The sequence below is a fragment of the Eptesicus fuscus genome, chromosome 20 (genome assembly GCF_027574615.1).
Source record: "Eptesicus fuscus isolate TK198812 chromosome 20, DD_ASM_mEF_20220401, whole genome shotgun sequence".
Lineage (NCBI taxonomy): Eukaryota > Metazoa > Chordata > Mammalia > Chiroptera > Vespertilionidae > Eptesicus > Eptesicus fuscus.
This window is the reverse complement of record NC_072492.1, coordinates 13,336,214-13,351,868: the sequence shown is the minus strand read 5'-3', so window position 1 is coordinate 13,351,868 and position 15,655 is coordinate 13,336,214. Positions and strand designations below refer to the sequence as shown.

The 15,655-nt window shown below is 48.5% G+C and overlaps 1 long non-coding RNA gene across 1 annotated transcript; it reads right to left on the bottom strand.

The window, feature by feature from the left end:
* Positions 1-13,310: 13,310 nt before the first annotated feature.
* LOC129147444 (uncharacterized) lies at positions 13,311-14,044 on the bottom strand. Its single transcript, XR_008554800.1, has 3 exons — positions 14,007-14,044; positions 13,428-13,553; positions 13,311-13,337 (listed from the first exon to the last, which is right to left on the bottom strand). It is a non-coding gene; the product is annotated as an uncharacterized LOC129147444 (long non-coding RNA).
* Between the last annotated feature and the right edge of the window lie 1,611 nt (positions 14,045-15,655).

The window sequence follows — 15,655 nt, the reverse complement described above, 5'->3', positions numbered from 1 at the left end:
TGAATGCATTGGTGAAAGACTTGTGAGCCCCCGTCCTTATTGTTTGTTTGCTCAACTTGTTCAAAACCCAGGTGGGTTTTTACTGGAGGGCGCTCGGAGGCTCCCATTTTAGTTACATGCATCCAAATTCACCCAGCAGCCCGGCCAGTGTGACTTAGTTCATTGGGCATCATCCCAGGCATGGAAAGGATTGCCTGTTCGATTCCTGGTCAGGGCACTTGCCCAGGTTTCGGGCTCCATTTCTGTAGGCGGCATGTGGGAGGCAGCTGATGGATGTTTTGCTCTCATCTGGATGTTTCTCTCTCTCTCTCTCTCTCTCTCTCTCTCTCTCTCTCTCTCCCTTCCTCTCTCTCTAAAAATCAATACAAATATTTTTTAAAATGTGCCCACTAAAGCCAATACCCCATTTGGTCTCAGGCACAACCTTCCTGCCCACACCAGGACTATTAACAGACAACCACACAACTGTCAACCAACAAACAGAAAACACCATGTAGCCTCATCCAGACTTCTAGAAACCAGCAGGATCAAAACACAGGAGCCCGGGTCACAGCCACAGCTCTGGCTGGCTGTATATTTGGCTTCCTGAATCCCAGTCTTTTTTTTTTTTTTTTTTAATTCCCCAATGCAGCAAATATCAAGGATCTTTGAGGAAACCCCTAATAGTAACCGCCGCCCCCCGCCCTCCCTCTCCCCCCCCCCCCCCCCCCCCCCCGCCGCCGCCCCGGGTTTTGAACAAGTTGTGGAATAAAATGAAAAGTAAAGCTAGAGGCCAAAATATCAGGTTTACTACTGCTGGAGGTCAGGTGGGAAGTGTGGCTGTGGCTAGTACTAAACTGCTAGATGTACCCCCCCCAGGCTCGGGTAGCAGCAGACTGGCACAAGGAGACTTACGTCTTGGAGGAGCAGAAGACTTTCATAAAAAATAGACTTGCCCTAGCCAGTTTTGCTCAGTGGATAGAGCGTTGGCCTGAGGACTGAAGCGTCCTAGGTTCAATTCCAGTCAAGGGCACATACCTTGGTTGCAGGCTTGATCCCTGGTCCTGGTCGGGACGCAGGCAGGAGGCAACCAATCGGTATGTCTCTCTTACATCAATGTATCAATGTTTCTCTCTGTCTGTCTGTCCCCCTCCCTTCCACTCTCTCTAACAAAAAATAAAAATCAATGGAAAAATATCCTGGGGTGAAGATTAACAACAACAAAAATAGACTTTATTTTTTAAGAGCAGTTTTAGGGTCACAGAAAAACTAAGCAAAAAGTATAGAGTACCCATATACTCCCTGCCCCCGTCCATATTCATAGTCTCAGAGCCACCGTCAACATCCCCATCCGAGTGGAACATTTGTCACAGCCAATGAACCTATATTGCCATGTCATTACCCAGAGTCTGTTGTTTACATTAGGGTTCACTCTTGGTGTTTCACGTTCTATGGGTTTGGACAAATGTAAATGACATGTATCCACCATTGTAGTCTCACTGTCCTAAACATTCTCTGTGCTTTACCTAGTCATCCCACCACCCACAAGCACGGGGAACCACTGGTCTTTTTATTATCTCCGTAGTTTTGCCTTTTCTGGAATGTCATAACCGTGAAGTCATACAGCATGCAGCCTTTTCAGATTGGCTTCTTTCACTTAGTGTGATGCATTTAAGGTTCTTCTGTGTCTTCTCATGGCGTGATAATATTTTTAGCACTGAATAATATTCAATTGTCTGGATGTACCACAGTTCGTTTACCATTCACCTACTGAAGGACATTTTGGCTACTTTCAGGTTTTGGCAATTACAGATAAAGCTGCTGTAACATCCAGGTGCAGATATTTTTGTGCACATAAGTTTTTCAACCCCTTTGGGTAAATACCAAGAATGCTGGACTGTATGTCAGGAATACGTTTAGTTGTGAAAGAAATCACTACACTGTCTTCCAAACTGGTTGTACATTTTGAATTCCCACCAACAAAGAATTACTGTTACTCCACGTCCTCGCCAGTTTTTGGCGTCGTATGTATTCTAATGGCGTCATATTTTGGCCATTCTAATCAGTGAAGAACGTTTGCTCTTTGAAGTTAGATTTGACCCCAAAAGGAAGGACAAAGCCTAAAATATTGCAGAGTTATGCTTCCCAAGTTCACCAGTCAGAAGGGTCAGTGAGTGAGAAGGTAGGGAAAGACCACCTGTGCTCAGGGAAAAGTCTTCCTCCTGGAAATCAGGAGAGAAGAAAAGGGGGACCCTTCTAACAAAGAGCAACTCTGTTCACTCGGTCACCTGAACCAGAAACTACAGCATTGTTCTTTTGTCCTACCAGTTGTTTACTGCCCACGTACAAACAGTTACCAAGTCCTATTGATTCAATATTACTTTCTAAATAAATTTCAATTCTGTCCCCTTCTCTCCATCGCTGCTGCTGACACATTGGTCTACGCCTTCTCTCTCCTAGGCAATAGTAATAGCTTCCCTACTTGCTTTCTTGCTTCTCTACTCTTACTCATCCCCATGTCCATTCTGAGTCAGAACAGTCCTTATATAACGAAAGTCTGCTCATACCAATCCCCTTCTTAGACTCCTTCAGCTCTCTACAGCCCTGTCTTCATCTACAAACTCACCTCTCCCCCATTTCTCACCCGGTGCCCCAGTGATGTTGAGCATCTTCTGTGTCTCCAACGTGTCCCGCCCTCTCAGGCCCCAGAGCCTTTACACATATTGTTTGTTCTGCTGGTTTGTTCTCCTGATCCTCCTTCACTATTTCCTTGGATAAATTTTAATAATCTTTTAAGTCAAAAGATATGGTTATAAATATACAACATTCATGGATAAGAAGTCTTAATACCATAAAGATGCCCAGGTACAGTAAAACTCAAATCAAAATTCCAAAGTGCTAAAATATCAATGACACTTTCCAAAATGACTCTAAATTTGTATGTCAGAGCAAAGTGCCTAGAATATCCAGGATGCTTTAGATAAAGAAAACTGACTTGTCCAACCAAATACCAAGACTTATTTTAATGTTAGAGCTATTAAGTCAGTTATGGAACTTGTGTAAGGATAGATAAGTACATGTTACAACATGGATAAACATTGAAAACACGCTAGGTGAAATAAGCCAGACACAAAAGAACAAATTTTGTGTGATTCCACTTATATAAGGTGCTTAGACTAGGCCAGTGGTCAGCAAACTGTGGCTTTCGAGCCACATGCGGCTCTTTGGCCACTTGAGTGTGGCTCTTCCACAAAATACCACGTGCGGGCGCGCACGTACAGTGCAATTGAAACTTCATGGCCCATGCGCAGAAGTCGGTTTTCGGCTCTCAAAAGAAATTTCAATTGTTGTACTGTTGATATTTGGCTCCGTTGACTGATGAGTTTGCCAACCACTGGACTAGGCAAATACATACAGACAGAAATTAGATTGGAGATGACGAGGGGCTGGGAAGTGGGAAGAAGGGGAGGGAAAGTTATGAATGGGTACAGTTTCAATTTGGGAAGATGAAAAAGTTTTGGAAATAGATATTGGTGATGGTTATACAATACTGTGAATGTAATTAATGTTATAGAATTATATACTTATAATGGTTAGAATAACAAATTTTATATTATATATATCCATATAAATATGTATATTTATACATATTTCCACAATAAAAAAAATAACTAGAGACCAAGGCAGGTCCTTGGCATAGGCTGCGGTAGCACCTGCACATCTTCATAGCACTTATCCCGTCGTCCCTTCTTGTTTGTCTGACTTCATGTCTGGCTTATGCATATTAAGTGCTCAATAGATTAATAAGTAATCATTAAATGATTGAATGAATAAAAGATAGGAACCACATCAGTCTTGTCTTCTGCTGCATCTACAACTTCTAGCAGGGTGATTTACATAAATATTTCTTAAATCAATGAATTAACATTGATGCATGAATGAATCAATGAAGGGTATGTGTGTGGGGGGGTCATATCTATTGTTGGGTTTATCACTGTATCCTTGTTCCCACCCAAGTGCCTTATACCTGGTAGGGAGTCAATGAAGTATCAGCTAAGTGAACAAATGCGTGAATGAATGAGTGTCTAAGGTGCAGACTGAGAGAGGTGAGAGTCTTGTCTGCCCAGAGATGGTTAGAACTAACTCAAGAGTTAGGTCCATGTGTTAAGAGCAAGTCCAGAATACGTGATCATTAGATGAACAATTTCTGTAAATGTTGAAGAAACTGGAGTTACTGTGTCACTCTGTCTTTAAATGTCTTCAAACATCTGCCAGTCTGTCACAGGGAGGAGGAAGCAGACATATTCTGGAATCCCCAAGGAACCAGCAGAGGAAGCTTCAATAAGATAGATTTTAGAACAATTTAAAAATGGAAAGAACCTGAATGCTTTGTCCACCAACCACGTACAAGACATTCTGCAGGTTGTTTCACATACATTCAACTACATTTCACACCTTCCTGAAGCAGGCTTGATTTCGGCCATGCTTTATACACAAGAGATGATGTGGCTTACCCCAAATCACACTGTTATAGCAGGATAAGCCAGGAGGCAAACTCAAGGCCAGCTGATTTCATAGCCTACACTCTTTAGAGCTGACAAAAAAAACACACAAAACTGTGTAGGCTGTGAGGTAGTGAGTTGCCCCATCACTGGAGCTGGAGAAGTACAGGTGTGGCCGATCACTTCCTTCCGCTAAGAGAGAACACAAGGTACAGCTGCAAGTGTTGCCGGTGGAAACAGAGTTCTTCCACAGACTCATGAGAAAAGCATTTCGGGGACCCATGCATAGGAGGATGAGGGGTAGTGACAAGATTTGCTGGAGCAAAAATAAAGGCCTGTCCCCAGGTGCTCAGGGTCTCATCTCAACCAGATGGCTCGGTTCTGTCCTGCTGTGGAAGAAGTCGAGCCTCTGGGGCTGCCAGCCTGCACCCGTGACCACCAGGCCCAGGAAGGCCAGGGCCCAGAGATGCAGAACTTCTCTGTCTCGTTTTCCCATCTGCACATCCGCCGCCAAGGCTGTGCTTGGGCCGAAACCCGTGCTGCACGCGGGTCTGTTCTTGAAATGCTGGGCATGCACCGCTGCTAGGGAGAGGGCACGCAGGAACGGGCCGAAGGACCTCATGCTGTCCAGAAGGGCCCTTATTGGGCTTTGATTATATTACCTCGGGCTTGGGAAAGAGCAGACGTTCTTTCAAACTAACCAATCTTCTTCCTAATCCTCTGTAGGCTTGTGCTGGGCCCTCCTCCTCTCCAATCCCTTTTTTGGATCTTCCGGGGTTTTGGGACACTTTTCCAATCTGATCCTTTTTCCAGGCACCTCCCCCTTATGTCTCCATTTTGGCTCCTACTGCGCATGCCTCAAAGTTTTGCCTCGTCATGTGGTTTCTACTGCACAAGAGCTTACCTTCCCCTGCACCATCTTGGTTTCTACTGTGCATGTGCCCAGCAAAGGAATTGCCCCCACTGTTTTCCTGGGGAGAGTCTTCCTGCTCACTCCGCGATTGCTCAGGGATTAAGTCCCTTCAGTGGAGGATGTGACAGTCTCCTGGGAAGCCGGTGAATGCTGCAACTTCCCTGTGAGTCAGGATTCATGTCCAATTCAGCTCCCTCGTTTATTAGACTTAAAGTCTGATTCCAGTCACTCCCTTCTTTTATTAATCACTAGCTAGATACCTATGCTAACAGAAGGACAGACTGACGGGAGTCATTCTGGTGGCCTGGCTGTGGGCTCCGCCACTCTTGGATTGGGCCTACCCTAGCATCTTAATGGTTTTTTAAACAATGGATTTGGTCTAGTGAGCTTATTGTAAATAAAAGCTACCTGTCCTCTGGACCACACCTAAGAGGCTTACAGAGCACCCCTGACATTAAGTGTAAGAATGGTACATAGATTTTATGCTTCAAATTGAATCTCCTGGTAAGTGGCCGCCTGGAGTGCTGCTCAATTCTAACGCTTTGTTTAGCCTCCAAACAAAGGGTGCTTTGATTGATTAGTGATGTCTGTCATGGGTATGGGGTAGTAACTGGCAGACATTGGCCACACATTTGCCATCCTTGCTCCAGGACCTGCATTTTAACTCCAAGAGCCCAATTAGATAATAGTGGGAAAGCCACGTTCATCTAAAAACATACCCAAGTCCATCGCCTTACAGCCAGAAAGAGGATTAGCTCTCACCAGGGAGATTTGCAGCAGTCCATATTCCAATTCCTGAGCATCACTTGACTTGCTTCCTTGTGGGCCTGTCCTTTAATTAGGAAGCTCAGCCAACACTTCAAAGCTGAGCAGCCCAGGGCCATCCCAGCCCGGTGGCTGTCCCTGCCAGCTCCCTAGCCACCCCCACTCCCCTCAGTCTCCCAGAGCACCAGACTGGGTTTAGATCAAGCAAATAGAAATGGATGTTTCTCACTGTGCAGTAAACAGCCTGGCCCCATGCTCAAACACAGCTTTATCCCTGAAGCCAAGCAGAACTGGGAGAACCACTGTCTGTTCTTTTGCTTCTTGGATGTTTGGGGGACCCTCTGCTCCCACACTGCAACCCGTGCAGGCCACCAGAAAAATCTGAGAGCCTCCTTTGGACAAGTGACCCAAAGAGGTGTCTGCCATCCCTGCCTGTTGAGTGTCACTCACCTTACCACGTGCCTCAGTGGTTAAGAGTTTGCCGCCTGACAGTTTGGATTTGGGTTCAAATCTTCGTTCAATCTTTCACGTACATGCTCTGTTACTTTGGGCAAGTCACTTAACCTCTCTGGGCTCCCCCTTTTTTATTTCTAAAGTGGGGATAATACTATAAACCTCATGATACTTTTGGCAGGAGGGTTTCCCCTCCTTGATTTATTCCACTGACATCAGGAATACCCATCATGTGCATCTCTTCCTGGCCACCGCCATGGCTCACACTCAGGCCTCCTCAGCTCTGCTCTGTCTAGAGATGCGCCTGGTGAGATAGGATTTCCTTAAAAGCCAGAGGAGCTTCTGTTTGGATGTCAGCCTCTTCACCTGTGAAGGGACATGAAGTCATCTCAGAGATTTCCTTCATCCTGGGAAGAATTCCTGACAGGAGCCCCTTAGTAATAGAACCAGGAGTGAAGGTGCTCACTCTCCTAAAAGAAAGAAACAAAGGGACCTTTTCTGAGGCTTGATGGAGGCTAAACCTACCCATATCCCAGAGCTGGTGACTAGGAGGGAAGTGGGAAAATTAGGGGCCTCCTGGGAAAAAAAGTTGCAAGAGCCCAACTTCTTCTTCACATCTGAGGCTCAGTGATATGGTTTGAGGTTGTCCTGATCCAGTGTCCTGGCAGAAAAGGACACCAAAGCCCTAGAGAAGTCACCTTCAGGGAAGGTAGTGAGCTGGGTGCAATCCCGGGCCTGGGCTGTGGGTTTCTCTGGCCCAGAGTGGCTGTGGCTTGGGCCTCTCTTTCTCAGGCACGATTCCCAGAGGATGTGCTCTGGGAGGATCCTGGCGCAGGAGAGTGTGAACTGAGGAGACTGTCCTCGGGAACTGCAGTGATATTGGCATGACCTCTGTGACTCAGGGGATCCTCGTGACTCCTCGCCGGCACTTCCTCTGCATCGCCACGCTTCCCATGCCCCTGGCCTCTGGACAGTGCCCAGTCCATCGCAGGCCCTGAGGAAGAATCACTGCAGCCCGCTAGCCTGCAAATCTGCTCTGTTCAATTGAGTAGCCGTTAGCCTCGTGTGACTGCTTAAGATTAAAATTAAATTAATTAAAATGAAATAAAATTGAAAGTAGTTCCTCAGCCACAACCAGACACATTTCAAGAGTTCAATGGCCACATGTGGGTTAGTGATTGCATTAGACTGTGCTGGATTATAGAGCGTTTCCCTCGCTGCAGAAAGTTCAATTGGATGGTGCTAATCTATGGGAGCATTTGTCAACATAGGCGCTGCTGACATGTGGGGCCTGGCGACTTTGTTGTAGGGCTGTCCCGTGCATTGTAGGATGTTGAGCAGCTTCTCTGGCGTCTTCTCACTAAATTCCAGGTGTACCCATCCCACTACCAGCTGTGACAACCAAAATGATTCCAGATATTGCCAAATGTCCCTTTGTGGAGGGTTGGGAGGAAAATTGCTCCCGGCTGAGAACCACTGGGCTAGCCCATGTAGACCATCATGGGTCACCAGGGATGCAGACAAAGATACAACGGGCTGGACCAGTTTTCCTCAGGGCCCTGGGATGGTAGCAGCAGAGTACACAGCTGCCCCATCAGAATGGACTGGGCACTGTCCAGACTCCTTGGACAATAGGAAGAGTGGAAATGGAGAGGGCGGGTGGGCAAGGAGTTGTAAGGATTCCCTGGGTCTGCATCGCTGCAGTTGCCTCCTGCACGGCCTCTGAGCCTCCTACTTCCTCCTCCGTGATTAGCTTGTTTCCTCTGAACTTTTTCAGGTTCATCAACACTTCCTTATAATTTCCCACAGACCACACTGTTCCCTGCCCAAGCCACACCTTTGTATGTTCCTATGAATTTGCATATGCTGTTCCCTGTACCTGGAACGCCCTGTCTCTCTGCTCTGCCCGTTAAAATCTCACTCATCTTTCCTGTTTAATCTCAAGACCACCCACATGCTCACCGATTTGCCAGAAGAACTCATGGGATTCAGCATATAGTTGTCTTTGTGGCTATAGGTTATTATAGTGAAAAGATGCACAATAAGACCAACCAGGAAAAAGACACCAGACGAAGTTTAGGGAGATTCATGTGCAGCCTCCTATGCTCACCCTCCTACGAACGGCCACACTGGGCATGCTCCATTCTCCAGCAGGGAGAAGGCAGCCACATGTGTGCAGTGTTTCTGCCCAGGCAAGCATGTTTGAAACTCAAAGGTTAGGGTTTTTACTGGGGGCTGCTCATATGGGCATTCTTTGCCTAGAAACTACCAAAATTTCAGACTCCCTCCCCCCATAGAAAAGCAAGTTATGTTCCACATAAAACACATTGTTTGTACTGTCTAGTCACAAGACAGCAGCTTTATCAGTTAGGGGATGTTTCAAAAGCCAAGTTCTAAGACTCCAGCCAAGGACAAACCTTGCAAGCAAGCCCTTCTAGCAATAGCAGCTTCAAGCTGGCTATGTTAATTCTGTTCAGCCCATTTCTTTCCCCAGATCGAAGGCCACACTCTTTGTAAATCCTTCCTTACCCCCCCACTCCCCCCGGTAAAGCTAGTTCCTGGTCTCTGGTCTCTGTGGCTTCCTCTGACTCCTTGTGTCACAAAAGAAGCCATTAGGGCCTTGTCATTGCCTGTGTGTTTCTCCTCCAGACTATAGCACCTTGTAGGCAGGGACTTGCATTTTGTCTTGGTGTTTGCAGGGCCTGATACCCATCAAGGACTTGACATGTGTTTGCTGAATAAATGGGCAACTTAAAAGCACTCACATGCAAGAGACTGAGGAAGCAGAGGGTACATCTGGAAAAGACATGGCCCCTGCACAGAGGAGCATGTGAATGCCCAGCCAAGTGAGATGGAATAGACAAGCACAGCTGGACAGAGCTCCCATCCATCCATGTCCACCCTGGCTACCACCCCACAGGCAGACCTGGTGGTCCATCAGATGGAAGGACCAACAGAAGCCTGAGCTTATATCTCTCTGCTGCCAATCAAAGAGACCACACCTTCCCTAGTTGGCAGCTCATTGGCTGGGAACATCAGGTTTGGAGCACTGAGATCCCTGCTGGGCATTTGACAAGCATCTCAAGGTACCCATGTCCACTAGGGAAGGGGAGGAGATGTCACTGGCCAGAGAAGAATGCTAAGCATCCCTTTAAGAGAAGGGCACTAGTAGCATGCTACCAGGGAGGAATGAGGCAGAAGGAGAAGCTGTCCTCCAAGTTCCAGGTTCCTTTAATTGAAAAATGGAGTCTACCCCACCCCCTGGACTTTGGGGTTCAGGTCCCCTGAGTTGGAATATTCCAGCTCCACTGTTTGCTGTAAGATCTGGCAAGTGCCTTAGCTTCCCTGACCCTCAGTTGCCTCATCTGTCACATGGGAATGACACTCCTTCAAGGCTGCTGTGGGGGTCAAATGAAGTAAGTCATTTGGCACAGTGCCTGGCCAGTGCCCAGGGTGGAGCTGGTTGTGACCACCGCCATCATGGCATTGCATGATCCCTGTGGGGCTTAGTTGGCTCTGCTCCCGTGAGTGATGAGCTGAAGAAAGCCCAGCGTGACCGGTGCTTGGGACAGTGGCTCCAGTTGCCACAAGGGTGTGTGTGCCCCAGAGTTCACCACAGGCTGCTGTCCAATTTGATCAGCCAGGCTTGCCCTGGGCAAGCATCTACAATCTCTTGCCAAAATAAAAAACAACCTCGAGACTTTGGAGTAACCATGGCAACTGCTTTCGGAGCGGGATTATTGCGACTATATCAGAAAGCTCTCTTTTCCATCAGCTTTCCAATGCTCCAAAGTTCACTGAATGTTGAAGTGGGGTTTTATTGTATCATGGAGCTAAACCTTTCTGCAGCAGAAACCCTTCCCCAACTCAGTAATGCAAGCCAAGAGTCTAGACATCTGCTCCAATGACAACTGTCTTTCCCAAGGTACCCGACCACTGTCCATTTCGACCCCTAGTGACTAGAACCAGGCAAGGTGACACGGCTGTCAGGTTGCCTTTCTGTGGACGACCGGTTTCCTCTCCTGGGTCTCCTCCAAGCCTCGCCACCCCCGCGGCCCAGCGGGCACAGGGAGCTGTGGGCTCCTCCGCAGGGACTCTGGCAGACCCAGGTCTTTGGTGAGCTCCTGGGGCACCTCGCAGGGACAAATGAATGAGAAGTGCAAGTCCATCCCAGTGTCCAGCGATGAGACTGCAGGTGAGACCTTTTCCCTCCTGGGCCCAGATGCTTCACTGCCAAGGGTAAGGATACTAAGCAACCAGCTCAGCATATTGCCTGCCATCTAATAAGTGCTCTCTAATGGAATGAATGAGTGAACCAATTAATTCCTCGCTATGTGGCTTGCAAGGCTCAAATGGAAGTTCATTATAAGCCACAAAGTGCTCTTAAGTGCCCAGATGGCTGTCGTTGTGGTTAACAATGAAAACAGCAGCGGCTCCCCTGGCTGCCAGCAGAATCACCTCCTGCAAATCCCAAGGGCGCAGGTCAGCTCCGCAGGCCCTGACATCCTCTCTCCTCAGAGCAGAGCCCACGGGCTGGGGCTTGGGAGTGAAGGCCCCGCAGTCTGGTTCCACCCCAGCTCTCCAGGAGAACCTCCTTTGTATCCTCCCATCCTCCACCTGTCAGGGTTCAGACTGAAAGCCACCTCCTTCAGGGTCAGAGAGGGAAAGTCAATGCCAAAACCACGATGTCAGAACTGACCCTCCTGGGGTCCTTTCCCCGAGTTCAATTCTGCCCCCACAAAAATGCCCGCGCCCGTGCTTTGCCCCATGCGTTTAGAGTCCGCACCAAGGACATTTGTTTCCCAGCTGCTTTAAGGTGCTTTGGACGAGCAGGGAGAGAATGGAGGTGTCAGACTCAGACAGGAGGCTGGTTCCCGCCTGTTCGGTGGTGGACCCCAGCAGAGCTGTGGATGATGCTGCGTACAGCTCAACAGGCTGCCCACAGCCCAGCTGGCCAGTGTCCAGCAAAGTGTCTAGACAGTCACCCATTCTGGAATTAACGCTGGGACCCACATGACTACCCTTTTCCCGGTCAGCCTGGCAGGCTGGGTGTGCCAGGGGCGGTGGGGAGGGGGGAACACCAGCTAAGAGCTGGTGTGTGAGGAGCAGGAGGGGCTGGGACTGTGTGGAGCACCCTCCACTCTCTCGGTGGCAGCCTGGGTGAAGACACTCTTAATGAGGGAATGGAAGGCCCACGTCCCAGAGCTATGTGTGTTGTTGGGCCATAGCTGAGCCATTTCGTGGCATTTTTCTAGTGGCATAGAGCAGCTGCCTATGGGGCAGTGAGGAAGGGCAGGGTGAGGGTGACTAGGAAAAGCAAGGAGAAAGCGGAGATTGCACCTTACCCCTTCTGTAAATTCTGCCCAGTGGAAACTGTTGCCTTTCCAGGGGCACTTTTTTTCTGCTGACTTACCGAGAGCAGGCTATTTATACCCACACCACCAATGCCCAGGGGCCCAAAGTAGGCACCCCATAAACACTTGCTTCACTCGTGAGCAACAGCATCTTGAGGACCACATCGCCGGAGCAGCTCTGGGAAGGTTGCTTTTAGCCTATTATCCCGCCGACCTTAGTGTCTAAAATTAGCTGGTCAGCACTGTGAATACCGCTGAGAGGTCAGGCCGCCCGCAGCCCTCGATGGGAGAAATCTCAGCACCGAATGGCTTGACCAATTGAGAAAGCACAGCTGTTTAAAATGTTAAAGCTGACCTGGAAAGCACTCAGGGCTGGATTGTCTAAGTGCTCCTGTGACCAAGGCCACCTGCTCCTTCTACCCCATGAACAGCCCCTGTGCCATCTGCCCAGCCCCTGCCTCAGGGGTGGCCTTACCTTTCACCTGCATGACCGCTCAGCTCCCTTCCTCTGATCTCCCTCACCCTCCATTCACCTTTCAAACTGGCCCCCGAGAGACTGCATAGAGAACATGCATTATTATTGCAAAGTTATGTGAGCATCCACTGAAGGCTAATATAGGCCAAGCCCAGCACTTTATAGGTATTCCTTCACTTACACCTCGGAACCACCCTAGGACAAAACTATTATCATTCCCATTTTATAGATGTGGAAACTGAGGCTCAAAGTAGATGAACATATTGCTTACAGGCCACAGCTACTAAGTAGCAAATCTGAGATTCCAAGCTAGACTTGTTGGATTCTATGCCTTTAATCTTTTTTTTTTTTTAAGGGCTGGTGTGGGTCAGTGGTTGATCATTGACCTATGAACCAGGAGGTCACGGTTCGATTCCTGGTCAGGGCACATGTCCGGGTTGTGGGCTCTATCCCCAGTGTGGGGCATGCAGGAGGAAGCTAATCAATGATTCTTTCTCATCATTAATGTTTCTATGTCTCTCTCCCTCTCTCTTCCTTTCTCTGAAATCAAGAAAAAAAAAACACATATTTTTAAATAAGTTTTAAAAATGTGTTTTTATTGATAATTTTAGAGAAAGAGGAAGAGAGATGGTGGAGAGAGAGAAAAAACACAGCAACATAAGATAGAAACATCAATCGGTTGCCTCCTGCATGCACCCCGAGGGCAGATCGAACCCTCAAATTGGGCGTGTGCCCTGGCCAGGAATCCAACCGGCCACCTTTTCATGCACAGGATGACGCTCAACCAACTGAGCCACGCCGGCTGGGCCATCGTCTTATTCTTAACCTTCATCCCATGCTGAGCTTCTGCAGGGAGCTCGGTGTCTCAGGAAGAAAAGCAGGCACAGAGAACATCTCTGAAACAGTGAGATAGGTGCTTTTGGAGTGAACGAAGTGCTGCCAGATGGTGCATTCAACTGGCTGGGAGAGCTGGAGGGGGTCCTTACCTTGCTGAGCACTTGGCCTGTGCGCGGGAGGATGGGATGGAGGATGGATGGGATGGGAAGGGCATGTTGTGCAGAGGAAACAGCATATTGGGGGGCTTGGCAGACTGGGTAAAACAGTGTTCGGACCTGGGTAGCAAAAGAAGGAATAGGGATAAAGCAGGAGTAACCAGTGTCCCCAAGGCAGCTCCTGCCTCAGCCATTCTTTTCTCTGTTGAGGGCAGATGCTCAGACCAACGTTCTTGGTGTTGTCCTTTACGCCTCCCTTTCTCTGGTCCAGCAGCAAACGCATTCAACTCTACTTTCAAACGGTGCCCGGAATCTGGTCACCCACCACGCCCTCTGCTCCTGCACCCCACCCAAGCTACACCATCTTGATTTTGCTCTTGGGTTATTGCTGGAGGCTCTAAACTTGACCTTGCCCCTGTAGTCTATTCTCCACAGGGATCAGAGGGACCCTTTTTAAGAGTCAGTCAGATCATGTCAATCTTCTGCTCAAACCTCCCAGTGGCTCCCATGAGAGTAAGTCAGAGTCAAGGACAAAGCCCTCAGTGAGAAGAGAGCACGCAGGGCCCATCGAACCTGCCCATCTTGGGTCTCCATTTCTCCTCCTTTCCCTCGTTCTCTTCTCTGAGCCTCAGTTTCCTCATCTGCAAAAAGGCAATTAAGATGTCTAAGCTACATGGTTCCTGTAGTAATTAAATTAAAGAGATGCCATATGCACACAGACTACATGGCCTATACTTAGTGCTCAACAAACAGTAGCTGTTCATTTTGCCACCCACTTCTCTGAGTTCCAATTTCTTCACCTGCATAAAGGGGCTTGGGTTCCAACATATGGAGTTGTCACAAGGACGAAAGGACAGTAGGTGGATAACAATTTTTGCAACCAGTGAAGTCTTGGGCAGTGTGAGCTATACCATACACCACCAATCTACCTACTCTTTCCCGAACATTCCTTCTCCTTCCACACCTGAGCCTTTGATCAAGCTGTTCTCTCTGCCTGAAAGGCTTCCCTCCCGAGATCACTCGCCCCCACCTGGCCTCCCCAGCCCCTCCCAGTCTGTCTAGTCCCAGAGCTCTTTATTCCTTCATTAGTTACTGCTGCCTCCCCGTGAGAGTGTGCGCTCCTGCTGGGCACGGAGTGGGGGTCTCCCACCAGGCTCTGCAGCTCCTGCCCAAAGCAGTGCCCACGGTGGGCACTTGATAAATGCTGGTTTAATTAGATTATAATAAAAGAATCAAGGGGAGCAGGCATCTCTTCCTCAAGCCCTCTTCCAATCAGATGTCTAACGGCTTCTCCGGGAGAGGGATTAATTGAATCAAGAGCCATTTTCCTGGAGAAAGAGAGCCAATTTAGAATTTTAGAAATAATTGCAGTTCTGTGTGATGTCCCATTTGGGGAAGGAGAGCGGACTGAGATAAACAAACTCACAGCAAGCAGGCAGAGGTGTCACCATTTCTCTTAATAAAGGATGCATTTAATCTCTTTAGATCATTTACAAAGTGCCCTCCCACCGGCCAAGATTCCTTCAAACGTCTAAATGCCAGCACCCACCGCATGGGGGTTCAGGGTGGGAGCCACAGGCCGCCTGGCTTCTCTTCAAGTTCTGGCTGCTGCACTTTCTTCAGGGTGGCATTCGCCCAGCCTTTGCCAAACTCCAGGAGGCCCTGCTTCCTTGGAGCTATGGGGGGGTCACGGGCTATTTCCCCTGCCTCCCTCACAGCCCATCTCCCAGGCCTCAGTGGGTCTCTGGCCTGGACCATCATATGGACTAGCCTGTCTCCCTGCTTCCCCACTCCCCAGCCCCAGTCCATCCATTGCACTAGCTGTCATGGGGATCTTTCTGGAATACCCATATGACAATGTCTATCCCTCCTTTTTTCAATGAGAAAACTCCTACTCTGCCTTCAAAACCCACCTTAAATGTCCCTTCATTTATAAATCTTTTCACTCTCCTTTTCTGGACAGAAGGCAACTCCCTTTACTCCTGTGCATCTCTTTTTAACACTTGCCACATTGCACGGTTAATTACTTTGAAGTCTCTCTTATCTACCTGGATAATGTTCAAGAAACTGTTTCTAGTGCCAGCAGAGGTGAGTGGATAGAGGAACGAAAGGAGCCTGCTTTCCTCTGCACCTTGAGCATGGCCCAAGCTCCCCAGGAAGCAGGTTTGTCTGCCACTCACAGGGTCCTCTGCAATGCCCTGACATGGCGGCTGGAGCTGAGA